Raw genomic sequence first — 13,496 nt, 5'->3', positions numbered from 1 at the left:
TTTGATTGGAATCAAAAGTCAACTAATACATTAGTACAGGAAAAATGTACGGATGCTTATGTTAGAATTTGCCTTGGCTTCCTATGTCGGTTATGCATTCCTTCTAGCTTCATTTGGGGTTGATATTTACTAAAATACATATGTTTTATTCCCCCATTTTACCCCCATTTTACGCGTTTTTGGCCGTAAAACCGTGTGACTCATGGAACGATCGTGCGGATCCGACAACAGGGCTCAGCCCGGCAGTGCACGCCAGTGCGATTAGGAGTGCAAGGCATCTTCGGGAATGCACGACCGTGTGACAGAAGGACCGACCGTGCGTGGTCTGTGATCTCGGATGCACTGCCTGTGCAGTTGGTCGTGCCAACCTAATCTCGATGATGAACGCTCGTGCGACTCATGGCACGCCCGTGCCGATCTGAAGACCGGTCAAGATTCGCTGATGTCACATGGTATGGTGAACAGTAACTTAAAGTGCACGACCGTGTACTTTAATCACACAACCGTGCGATCTGAAAATGTTATAAAAAACAGAAGGCAGCAATCAATTTGCAACTCTGGACTTTTGGGAGCTTTTCTTGCGATTATTCAGGCTCCAGAGGCTCTGCTTTCACCCGGAATCAAGCTACATCGTGCCGATTAGCTCCGTTATCATCCAGATTCTCAATCTTGTGCTTGTTTATGATTTGATTTCTTGAATCTTTCCATGATTTTGTTGTAATTCAAGCATTTTGGTTGATGATTATGTATTATTGTAAGCCTAAGGGCAAAAACACTAGTATTCCTTGCTTAACAACAACCATTAATATGTTAATTATGTTTGTAATGACACGTGAAGCATTTTCTATGTTAATCCTTGATGATTAGTTTGCAACCTTGTTTATTGATGTTGAATTCTTTATTATAGTTAATTATCTTGGATGATTAGTATGTGGTTAGTTGAGATATTTGCAAAAAGAAGCTTAATTAATCATGTATTAGTAGACTTTGAACTTGTTTAACTAGTTTAACTTGCTTAAAGTGTTTGCACCATGATACTAGAAATGGTTAGTGGTTTAATAAGGGGTAATTAATGTTAATCAAGAAAGTTTTCCCTCACGTAAGGACCTTAATGGGTTAAATGGTGTTGTTATGAATTCTTGACATAAATTGTTAGCTTAGTTAGTAGTTTAGGCCAAAATTGCTTGCTTGGTGAATTTATGTTCAAGATTTGTAAAATGAACTCGGTTGTGATTTAATCTAGTTTATGCTTGTCTCGGTGGTTACATTGTCTTTATCGGTATCACTTTCCTTAAGTAAGTGAAGTTAGAAAACTCCTAACGGAGGACTAACTTTTCTTTAAGGGATTTTCATAGACATTTGTCAATTGGGCGTTAAAGAACAATTTTAGGTGGTTAAAGTGTGTTTATCGTTTTAGCTTTCCAAAGAATTGTCATGTTAGGATTCCCGAAAGGGATACTAATTATCTTGAAAAAATGGAAAATTGACCAAGTGTTTTAAGTGACAAAACCGACTTAGTTCACATACTTTGGTTGTGCATAAAGCAAGGCTATATATTTATTTTCATATTTGGAGTCTATTATGTTTATTAAAGTTTTTGTTTAAGTCTTATTTTTTTTAGTTTAAACAAATTATACACTTATCTTTCTACCGGTAATTTAATGAAAAAGGTTTAGTAGTATTCGTCCGCCCACATCCTTGGATCGACACTTGGTTCTTACCGATACTTTACTACATGTATGACGGGGTACACTTACCCTTTCGTGTGTGTTATAATGTTGAAGTATAAATCATTTTTATAAATTTAAAACCGAATTGTGTGTAAAATTCATTGTAAAAATATGTATATACGCGCACACGTCAAGTTTTTGGCACCGTTGCCAGGGATGTGGCGAGCTTTAGGAACAACCCGAGTCAATATCTTATCGGTGTACATACTTGTGAATGTTCGTAAATATTTTCTTGATTATTTATTTGTTTATTTATTTGTTAATATTTCTTGTTTTCAATTTAATTCATTCGTTTTCAAGCCTATTGTAAACACTTGTAAATTTTTATTTCATTTATTTGTTCGAATTCGAACTAATTATTTGTTTATTCTTTGAGTTTTCGGCTCCGAAAAATTATTTTTATACCAGCCGATTTGATTATTTTTATTTGTTTTGATTTTTACAGAAAATTTGGGCCCATTTTTGAATTTTTATAAAATTTTCAGCCCTTTTAAACAGAAATTCTGTTTTATTACAGCAAAAAAAAACAGCCTTCTTTTAATAATATAATATTCACGTCTGTCCATTTTTCGTTTGCAGGTTGATGTACTCAACCCCCGCTCCCGACGCTGTTGAGCCTTCAGACGAACCCGAGCGTGATCTGAGGAGACCTCTTCGTGAGAGATCCCGCGCGGTTGCGCTGCAACTCGCAGCAGCTGCGGACGAGGGGTGGTACCCGCTGAATCCGAGGGCTCAAGGGACGAAGGAAACATAATCATGGCAGACGACGAACGACCACTGAACGAGTCAAATTAGCCCGGAGGTGCAGGCCTGGAGCCAAGCATTGTCTGACCTACGGTAGTCGCACCTACTTTTGAAATTAAATCTAGTATTATAAATATGGTGCAGAATTCGGTGCAGTTTAACGGATGTGAGCATGAGGATCTAGAACGGCATATCGCGGCTTTTCTCGAAGTATGTTCAACTTTCAAGATTAGGGATGTTTCAGAGGACGCTATTCGGTTGAGGTTGTTTCCGTTTTCGCTTTGTGACAAAGCTAGAGCATGGTTTATGTCACTTCATGGTAGGGTCCATGAGGACCTGAGATGAGCTGGCAGAATTATTCATATAGAAATACTTCCCGCCTGAGAAAACAACCAAGTTAAGGAACCGGATTGTGAATTTTCGTCAGGACGCAGGAGAGTCGTTGCATGCATCCTGGGAGCGATTTAAGGAACTGTTACTTGATGTTCCACACCATGGTTTCTCCAAAAGACAGTTGGTTTTGATGTTTTACCAAGGGCTTGATTATGACACGCAGGAGAGATTAGATATCCACGCAGGAGGCCGGACATCATCATTCCGCCCAGGAGTTCATGCTGTGGACGACTACACAGCCATCACTGCACAGATCTCAGCGCTTTCGACAAAGTTTGATAGGTCCCAGATGGCTACACAGGCTAGTTCAGGGTGTGACCAGTGCGGAGTGTCACACTAGCCTGGTGCATGTTTTCAGGGGGTTATGCATGAGGGCCCTGAAGAAGTGGATTTTGTCAGCAATCAAGTGAGGCCGCAGAACAACCCTTACAGCAATGCATACAACCCAGGATGGAGGAATCATCCGAATTTTGGATGGAGGGCAAATGTGGGTAATCAGAACCCATTAGGATTTGCCCAGCGGGCTCCAGTATCGCAGCAGGCTCATGGTCAGCAATTCCAGCCTTACAATCAGTCTTTCCAGCCACGTCCATACTCGTATCAGACCCAGGGCGCTGAGAGTAGTTCCCAGCAACAAGCCCCTCAATCAAGTTCCAAGCTGGAAGAAATGATGGCTCAACTTCTTAGTAGTTCCACTAGTGCAAATCAATTAGCTGAAAAACGATATCAACAAAGCGAATATCGTTTTTTAGCTCACGAAGGAGAAATGAGGAGTCAAAAAGCCTCGATTTAGAATATAGAGAACCAGGTTGGTCAGCTGGCTAAGATGATGTCGGAGAGACCCCCAGGTGGTCTTCCAGGCAACACGTAGCCAAATCCGCGAGGGCATGTAAATGCGGTAATGACCAGGAGTGGCAGAACTACCGGACCTAACATATCGGACTCACCACCGATCACTGAAGCGGTCCCGACTGATACACCAGACGAGGTGCACGCCAGGCGAGGCCCAGCATGTACAACACAAGTCCAGGAGCCAGTCAAAGATTACACTCCTCCAGTTCCATACCCGTGCAGGCTGAAGAAACAGAAAAATGAAGAACAATATGGTAAGTTTCTCGAAATGTTTAAACAACTACACATAAACATACCATTTGTTGAAGCCCATGCCCAGATGCCGAAGTACACGAAATTCTTAAAGGACATCCTCTCGAATAAGCAGAAGCTTGAGGATATGTCCTGTGTGGTGATGAATGAAAGCTGCTCTGCCATTCTTCAAAATCGTCTGCCCACGAAGATGGGAGATCCGGGTAGTTTCACGCTTACTTGCCTGATTGGAAATATGTCTGTTAGCCATGCATTGGTTGATTTGGGAGCGAGTATCAACCTTATGCCCTATAAGGTTTTTACAAAGTTGGATCTAGGTGAGCCGTCACCTACACGGATGAGCATTCAACTAGCTGATCATTCTATAAAGTATCCACGTGGATTTGTTGAGAATATGCTTGTTAAGATTGACAAGTTTGTGTTTCCCATGGACTTTGTTATCCTGGATATGTGAGGACTCTAGGGTGCCTTTGATTCTCGGACGTCCATTCTTGAATACCGCCCGAACCATTGTAGATGTAGCTGCGGGCCAGATTACACTCCGAGTGAATGATTAGCATGTGACCTTTGACATCAAGCGGTCAATGCAGCACCCACAGAGTCAGGATGATGCGCTCTACTACGTTGACATTGTCGACACTTATGTGAGTACACATTTCCAGGGCACGATTGAGGAGATTGATTCGGACACATATCTGTTGTGTGGGGACCTAGATGGCATTACGCAGGAGGGCCACGATTTCGAGCAGCCAGTTTATCAGATTGGTGATGATGGTTCCCAGAGTCCGGATCGATTTACAGAGATTGATCGTGAGGAAGAAGAAAAGTCGAAGCCTTTAGTTGAAGATCCCCCGTCCTTGGAGCTTAAGGAGCTTTCGCCCCATTTGGAGTACACATTCCTAGACGAGGAGCGCCGTCTGCCGGTTATTATCTCATCATCTTTGTCGGATGAGGAAAAGAGCAGACTTCTCAGTGTTTTACGACTTCATAAGAAAGCAATCGCTTGGAAGATAATGGATATTAAAGGGATCAACCCCTCCTTCTGTACTCACAAAATTCTCATGGAGGACCATTATAAGCCGTGTGCACAGCCACAGAGACGATTGAACCCGAACATGCAAGAAGTTGTCAAAAAGGAGGTGATAAAGTTGTTGGATGTAAGTTTGATCTACCCCATATCCGACTCAGTTTGGGTTAGTCCTGTCCAGTTAGTGCCCAAAAAGGGAGGCATGACAATAGTTACAAATGATAGGAATTAGCTTATTCCAGCCCAGACGGTCACAGGATGGCGTGTTTGCATCGATTATCGCAAACTCAATGATGCCACCCGCAAGGACCACTTCCCACTTCCATTCATCGACCAGATGTTGGAACGTCTGTCGGGGAAGTCTTATTACTGTTTTCTGGATGGGTTTTCCGGCTACTTTCAGATTCCTATTGCTCCTGAGGATCAGGAGAAGACAACCTTTACCTGCCCCTTTGGCACATTCGCCTACAGGCGTATGCCTTCGGGTTGTGTAATGCACCGGCTACCTTCCAGCGATGCATGGTTTCAATTTTTCATGACATGATCGAGGATTCTATGGAAGTATTCATGGATGACTTTTCAGTATTTGGAGATTCCTTCAATCAGTGCCTAGAAAATTTGAAGAAAATGTTGAAGAGGTGCGAAGAAACGAATCTTGTCCTAAACTGGGAAAAATGCCACTTCATGGTGAGAGAGGGCATAGTTCTGAGACATAAGATTTCGCAAGCTGGTATGGAGGTCGACCCAGCTAAAGTTGACATAATTTCACGACTTCCACCTCCCACATCTGTGAGAGCGATACGGAGCTTCCTCGGTCATGTGGGGTTCTACAGGCGATTCATCAGGGATTTTTCAAAAATCGCCAGGCCCATGACCCGTCTATTGGAAAAAGACGCTCCGTTTATCTTTGGAGATGATTGCTTGAAGGATTTTAACCTTCTCAAGCAAAAGCTGATTGAGGCCCCTATTTTAGTCGCACCTGACTGGAGTCTGCCATTTGAAATTATGTGCGACGCAAGCGATTTCGCTATAGGGGCCGTTCTGGGACAAAGGAAGGAAAAGCACTTTCACCCGATCTACTATGCGAGCAAGACTCTTCACGATGCACAGGAGAATTACACGACGACAGAAAAAGAGCTCTTGGGGGTAGTTTTCGCGTTTGAAAAATTTAGATCGTACATGGTGCTTTCGAAAACAATTGTGTATACTGATCACGCAGCCATCGGATACCTGTTCAGCAAACAAGACGCTAAATCGCGTCTTATCAGGTGGATCTTATTGCTGCAGGAGTTTGATATCGAAATTCAGGACAAAAAGGGTTCGTTGAATGTAGCAGCTGACCATCTTTCTCGAATGGAGCATGGAGACATCAAGGACACGCATTGGGATTCAATAAATGATAATTTCCCACACGAGTCGTTGAAGATATAACAACCCTAACGTAAACCGACACCCTAATATATCTTGAAATGTCCCAATATGTATTATATTATATCCCGTATGTGAAAACAAAGCCCGAAATACGTTATAGTATTAAAATAAATTAAAAACAATAAATATTAAGTTGAGACGGGCCGCGTAGACCCACCCCAACATCTCACGCGGGCCGTATGAAGATGTAAACCGGATTCCTTTGATTTCTTTAAGTTGAAGCGGGCCGCGTAATAGTTCTCGATAGTTAACGCGGGCCGCGAGTGACCTAAGTGGTGGCGCAGCCCTGAGCTGACACGTGTCGATATCGTGTCGAACCTAGTAGATGACCGGGCCAAGCTATTGTGTTGACCAATGTTGACGCGGGCTGCGTAACCTTGGCCTGTGCTTTACGCGGGCCGCGTGGAGACCAGATTTCAGCCCTATATAAGAAGGCAACGGGCTTAGTTCCGATCGTTCATTTTCTTTCTTTCAATCTAAATTTCTGTAGTAGAGTTATTATACCCGGGCATTATACCCCCCTAAAATAGCAAGGTTCTGCTACGATGTAAGTATTATAACCATGGAGACGTATTAGATACTCTGCCCGATTGATCTAGGGTCCCGTAACGGCTGTCGTGGTTCTGCCCGACGTAATCGTTGGAAAGCCGTCTCGGGGAGGGTATTACTAATGTTAAAATAGGTTATTATACTAACACACGTGCATTTGTGTAATTTTTAGATTATTCCCAGGAAATCCATACTGAAAACCCTAAAACAGCAATGTGAGTTAATCCTCTTTTTATATACTCATTTTTGTGAGTAATCCTATTTTTTTTAAATGTTTTTACAAAACCTTAAATATTTCTCCATGCGAAAGACAGTTATTGAGTATTTGTAAGGATACAATTATGATGGTATATTTGGGGTTTTGTATACAAAATTTGTTACCACCTGGGGAGAGGAGTAACATGACCATAAGTCAGATGACAGTACCATGGATGTTAATTGGTATTACCTGTAAACAAATGTAATTGCGGATGCGCCCTCAATACTGTACACTGTGAAAATGGTTTTATCTAAACTTGATAAAAACTGGGATTCACTCACCAGTATTTCCACCTGACAAAATGTTTTTAAAACGCGTTTCAGGTAATAAAATGTGAAAGTCAAATAGAAGCCAGCTGGACAGCACTGAAGGCTTGGAAAAGTGGCAATAAAGTTACCTAAAAAGAAATAGATGTTTTTCTTAAATAAAATAGGGTGTATCCCTATGAAATTATATGTACTGAAAACTTGGGTTTTACCCATGTGTTTAATGTTATAAAATGTGGTGGTTTACTCTGAATTAATATTTCCTAACTACGGTCCTGATGAAAATTTCCGCTGCCAAATTGAATAAATAAACGTGATACCACCGAAACTGGCTCACGGCCGCCCATTCCCGGGAACTAGGGATCGGGGGTTGTGACAGATGAGTGTCGAGGTATGCGATGAGTCGCCATGGTTCGCCGATTTTGCGAACTATCTTGCTTGCGGGATCATGATTAAAGGATTGACGCACCAACAAAAGAGAAAATTCTTTGCGGACCTCAAGCACTATATTTGGGATGACCCTTTGTTGTTCAGAGTTGGAGCTGATCAGGTGATTAGGAGATGTGTGTCGGGAAAGGAGGCGACTGACATTCTGCGCCACTGTCACGAGGGACCTACCGGAGGTTACCATGGAGCCAATTTCACCGCTAAAAAGGTGCTTGATTCGGGGTTTTATTGGCCGATAGTATTTCGTGATGCGCAGAAGTGGGTCAATGCGTGCGATGCTTTCAAGAGGGCAGCAAATATATCGGCACGCGGCGAAATGCCTCAAAGTTGGATCCAAGTGTGTGAAGTCTTTGATATCTGGGGGATAGACTTCATGGGACCATTTCCCCCCTCACGAGGAAACAAATATATCCTGGTTGTTGTTGATTATGTATCGAAGTAGGCTGAGGCACAGGCCTTACCCACTAATGATGCCAGGGTAGTCGTGAGGTTTCTGAAGAGTTTGTTTGCCCGGTTTGGTGCACCAAAGGCACTGATCAGTGATAGAGGGACACACTTTTGCAACACTCAACTGGAGAGAGCTCTGCCCCGTTATGGTGTGCACCACAGATTATCCACGCCCTATCATCCACAAACAAGTGGGCAAGTGGAGGTGACGAACCGGGGGTTGAAAAGAATTCTTGAGCGGTCGGTGGGTGCAAATCATGAGGATTGGTCGGAAAAATTGGATGAAGCACTTTGGGCTTTCCGTACGGCGTACAAGACGCCTATTGGGACTACTCCCTTTAGGCTTGTTTACGGAAAAGCATGCCATTTACCCGTGGAATTGGAACACCAGGCGATGTGGGCTCTCAAAACTGCAAATCTGGATCTAAAAACCGGAGGTGAAGCCCGGTTCCTTCAGATTCACGAATTAGAGGAGCTACGACAACACGCATATGAAAACTCCATGTTATACAAAGAACGCACCAAGAGATTGCATGACAAACGCTTGAAGGACTATAAACAATTCCAAGCGGGAGATCTTCTCCTACTCTACAACTCGAGGTTGCGTCTATTTCCAGGGAAGTTGCATTCGCGTTGGACGGGTCTGTATACGGTAAAGGAGGTATTTCTGTATGGGACCGTCGCGATTGAGAACGCGGATGGCGTAATTTTCAAGGTGAATGGGCATCGCTTAAAGCTCTACGTGGTCGGGCCGATCGAGTCGGCGGTGGAGGTTATCGAGCTCCACGCCCTGCATACATCATAAGTGTGGGGAGGAGAGTCTACGCTATTGACTCGAGGATCAAAAATGTAGCAAGAGGGTCTCATGCGTTTTAGGGGTAAAATGGTCCTAGTTTTTGTTTTTGTCGTTTTTTTCATGTTTTTGGTGTGTTTGGTAGTTTTTCGTAGGACCGTACAGTGTTCGATCATGCCGGACGAAGAATCTAAGTTAGAATATTGCTAAATCAGTTTGCGTATTGCAAAAATGGCGGAAATTAGTCGGAACAGCCCTTGAAACTGGGTTCTGCGGAAAACAGACTGATCTGCAGATATGGCACGACCGTGCCAAATGTCGCATGTCCGTGCCGATTCAAGCTGGCACCCTGAGTCGCACCCCCCGTGCATTCCGAGATCAGCGTGCAAAGATCAAGTTTTGTCGGAGATGCACGACCGTGCATCTGGTTGCACGACCGTGCGGATGGCCAGGGGCAGTTTTGTCCAACCACTATATAAAGGCCTTTTCTGCACCCCATTCTCACAACTCACGAACCCTAGTCGCACTCTCCTTCCTAACCGGTTTCTTCTCCAAAATCCCACCATTTTTTGCAAGATTTCTCAGATTCTTCGAGCGCGGAATGTTTTTCTTCTTGATTTTCAGTTCTAATCTCGTTCTAACCCCCATTTCTCAGATTCTTCGAGCACGGTATGTTTTTCTTCATAAATACAAACGAAACCCTAATCCTTGCAAGAATGATGCGAATAGTGAACACCCAGTCGGTTCCCTAACCCCCATTCACCAGAAATTCGTTGATTTTCAAAGAAATTTTAGTGTCCTGTTTTGGGGGTTGAAAAACTGCAGGAAATCGAGTTGCACGGTAGTGCCGTTGGTGGGACGGTCGTGCAATTTCAGTCTGTTCACGATGTTTGTTGTGATGTCGGAGTCGCACGGTGGTGCAACAGGTCGCACGTCCGAACACCATCGCTGATCCCGGTGATGCACGACCATGCGTCTGGTCGCACGCCCATGCGGTTTGCCCAGATTAGTTTCACACTAGCTTCATAATGGTGTGTTAGGCTGTTTAGTTTGAAATTTTCTCTGTTCCTCCTTGCTCTAATAGTAATTCCTCGTGCAAATGGACCATCCCTTCCTCCACTTTGACCAAAACAACCAGCGGTACCATCCCTGCCTTACAAAACTCAATGAATTGTGGCAGAGGCGGGACCAAATTGGTACTCCAAGAAGGCTGGATTGGGATGTAATGGTGGAGCTGAACCAAAGCGAACGGCTAGCAAACATGTTATCGCTTCCATTTTCTCGATTGGTCAACATTGACCAGCCCATTTACTTAGAGCTCACTTTGGAATTCTTCACCACATACTCTTACGAGAAACCAAAAGCGAGACGGAACCCAGATTTCCGACATAAGAAGCGGATTAATTTCAGATTGGGCGGTAATTGGCATAACTGGACCGTCGGGAGGTTAGGGAGAAGACTCGGAATCTACACTGAAAATGAAATGGGTTCCGAATTTTTCACCGAGCTATACACTTTTCCCAGCGAGCAGGAGCGGGCTGATTTTTGGGCACGGATTGCTGTTGGCCCACCATATGATCCTCAAGTGGCCAAAGCATCGCGACTGCGAGACCCTCTGCTTAGGGTCATGCACCACATTTTTAGCCATACCATTGCGGGGCACATGGACAATTTGGAAACTGTCCCACACCTGATGTCATCTTTCTATATGCGCTCGCGGAGGGGGTTCATATTAACCTCGCCGCACGTATGGCAGATTATTATTTCGTGCACAGTTCAGGCAGGACCCCTAACAGCCAAATCCATGGGGGTCAATATGTCACTCAGCTTGCCTACGCTATGGGAAAAATGACAGACGAAGTGGTAGCAGGTTTAACGTTGTTTAATGAGGGGACGTATGTGGATATCCGCTCACTAAAGGCTATGGGACTCATCGTGGATACCGATAATGGTAAGAGGCTAAAAGGATTAAATAACGAGGTCTGGGACACGTTACCACCAGAGCAAGCCGATGATGAGGATGAAGTTATGCCCGATCACGAGGAGGAGGAGCACGAACAGCCGCCACACTCACCACAGCACCAGGAGCCCCCACAGTTCCCATTCGGGAACCCCGCCGACTATGGCGGGGCAGGCACATCGGGCACAAGTAGAGGTGCCGGACGAGTAGTGGAGGTTATGGCTGTAGTTTATTTTGGTTTATTTGCTTAGTTTATGTATGGATATTTAGTACTTTTATTATTTATTTAGATCATGGTTTGTGTTGCAACTAGATTATCTCGCCTACTGTTTTGTTTTGCTTTGCTTTGTGACATCCTTGCAGATCTTTGAAGCACATCTTGGACCGAAAAGAGATGGCAGAATCGGCTTTGGAGCCTCGTTTCATCTTCAGTCATCTTCAGGGGAGTGTTATTCTCCTTTTTCTCTATATTCTGGGTTTCGCATTGGGGACAATGCGAAGTTCAAGTGTGGGGAGGGGGTTTCACATTTTGACTTTGTTTGTCCTAAAAAAAATTAATTAAAAAAATCAAAGCTATTGTATATATTTTTAGTAAATAAACCGGTTAGTTGTTGTTTTAGAAAGCTTCAGATATGATAAAAATCCGACAAGCCAAATAAATTTTGAAAAAGATAACTAAAAACGTGACAAACAAAGAATGACTTGCATGATAATTTTCACACTTTTACCCATTCCTTCCGTTATGTGAGCATGTTTGAGCCTTAAATTCGTTATATGTTTGTTCATTTCGGAGTAGGAGTGAGCCGGATGTCTCGTGTAATTTAGAACTCGTCACTAGCATGTTTTTTAAGACCATAAACATGTGAAATTGTGTAGAAATGATAGAGGCACCTAGAAAACCCTTTGTTGTTAGCCTTGTTCTTTGTTTTATCTTTCCCTAAACCCTACGCTGCCCATTAGGATTAACCGTGTCGAGCCTTTCCCGTGTTTTTCTTTTTTTCACCCAACCAATTAACCCACTTAGCCAAATTTATTCTTTTTTTTTTATTTTTAACCCTTTTGTGTTAAAACTCGGTTAAAAATTGTTTAACTAGTGTTTCTTGTAATTAGTTGTTCATTGTATAAAGCCATTAGAATATATATACATATATATAAATAAAATCAGAAAATCAGAAAATAAAACATCCTAAAATAGGGTAAAGTCGACAAAATTCGAGCAATTTTAAGTGCTAAAATGATGAAATTCCGTTGATGAGCTCGATAACACAAAAAAGTCGCCTTTTTAAGGCATTAGTATATATAGTTTAGTTGTTTTATGCTTGTTAAACATGATTACCGAGTTTTAACCATTTAGTCACTGTAAAAATTTCCATTCCACACCCTTCACCCAAGCCTTTCGTTACAACCCGTAAAGACCTCTTGATTTACACTTTTTTGCATGTTAGTTGGTGGAGATAAGATCTTGTGACAAGCTTATGATATTACACGTTTCATCGTCTAGGCAATGAGTGTTTACACATACACATTTTATGTATGTCTCACAAATATAACCGAGTGTGTGTGTGAACATTGTGAGGTGTGTGAAGATTAGCGTGCTAAGTCGATCGGAAGTGAAATCACGGCTTTTTGGTTATCTAAACATATATTTGCATGTGCTTGTTTGGTTCGAGTCATTAGATGTTGTCTTTCGAAAAACCGGCTAACCGTATGTTTGTGTTTTAGTAGGTAATTTATAAATTCTCGTTCTCGCTAGAAACTATCTTTTATTACATTTTAATTTTAGCTTGCTTGAGGACAAGCAAGGTTCAAGTGTGGGGAGGTTTGATATTCACTAAAATACATATGTTTTATTCCCCCATTTTACCCGCATTTTACGCGTTTTTGGCCGTAAAACCGAGAATCAGATACTTAATCGGATGTATTTTTGTTTACAGGCCTAAAACAGCATGCCAAACAAGAAGATGACGAAAACGACGATTTTCCGGGCGAAACGACTGAGATACGCAGATTCTATCAAGAAAACTAGTCTGGGCAATTGGCACGACCGTGCGACTCATGGAACGATCGTGCGGATCCGACAACAGGGCTCAGCCCGGCAGTGCACGCCAGTGCAATCAGGAGTGCAAGGCATCTTCGGGAATGCACGACCGTGAGACAGAAGGACCGACCGTGCGTGGTCTGTGATCTCGAATGCACTGCCTGTGTAGTTGGTCATGCCAACCTAATCTCGGTGATGAACGCTTGTGCGACTCATGGCACGCCCGTGCCGATCTGAAGACCGGTCAAGATTCGCTGATGTCACACGGTATGGTGAACAGTAACTTAAAGTGCACGACCGTGCACTTT

Source organism: Helianthus annuus, chromosome 15, assembly GCF_002127325.2.
Source record: "Helianthus annuus cultivar XRQ/B chromosome 15, HanXRQr2.0-SUNRISE, whole genome shotgun sequence".
Lineage (NCBI taxonomy): Eukaryota > Viridiplantae > Streptophyta > Magnoliopsida > Asterales > Asteraceae > Helianthus > Helianthus annuus.
This window is presented reverse-complemented; position numbering follows the sequence as displayed.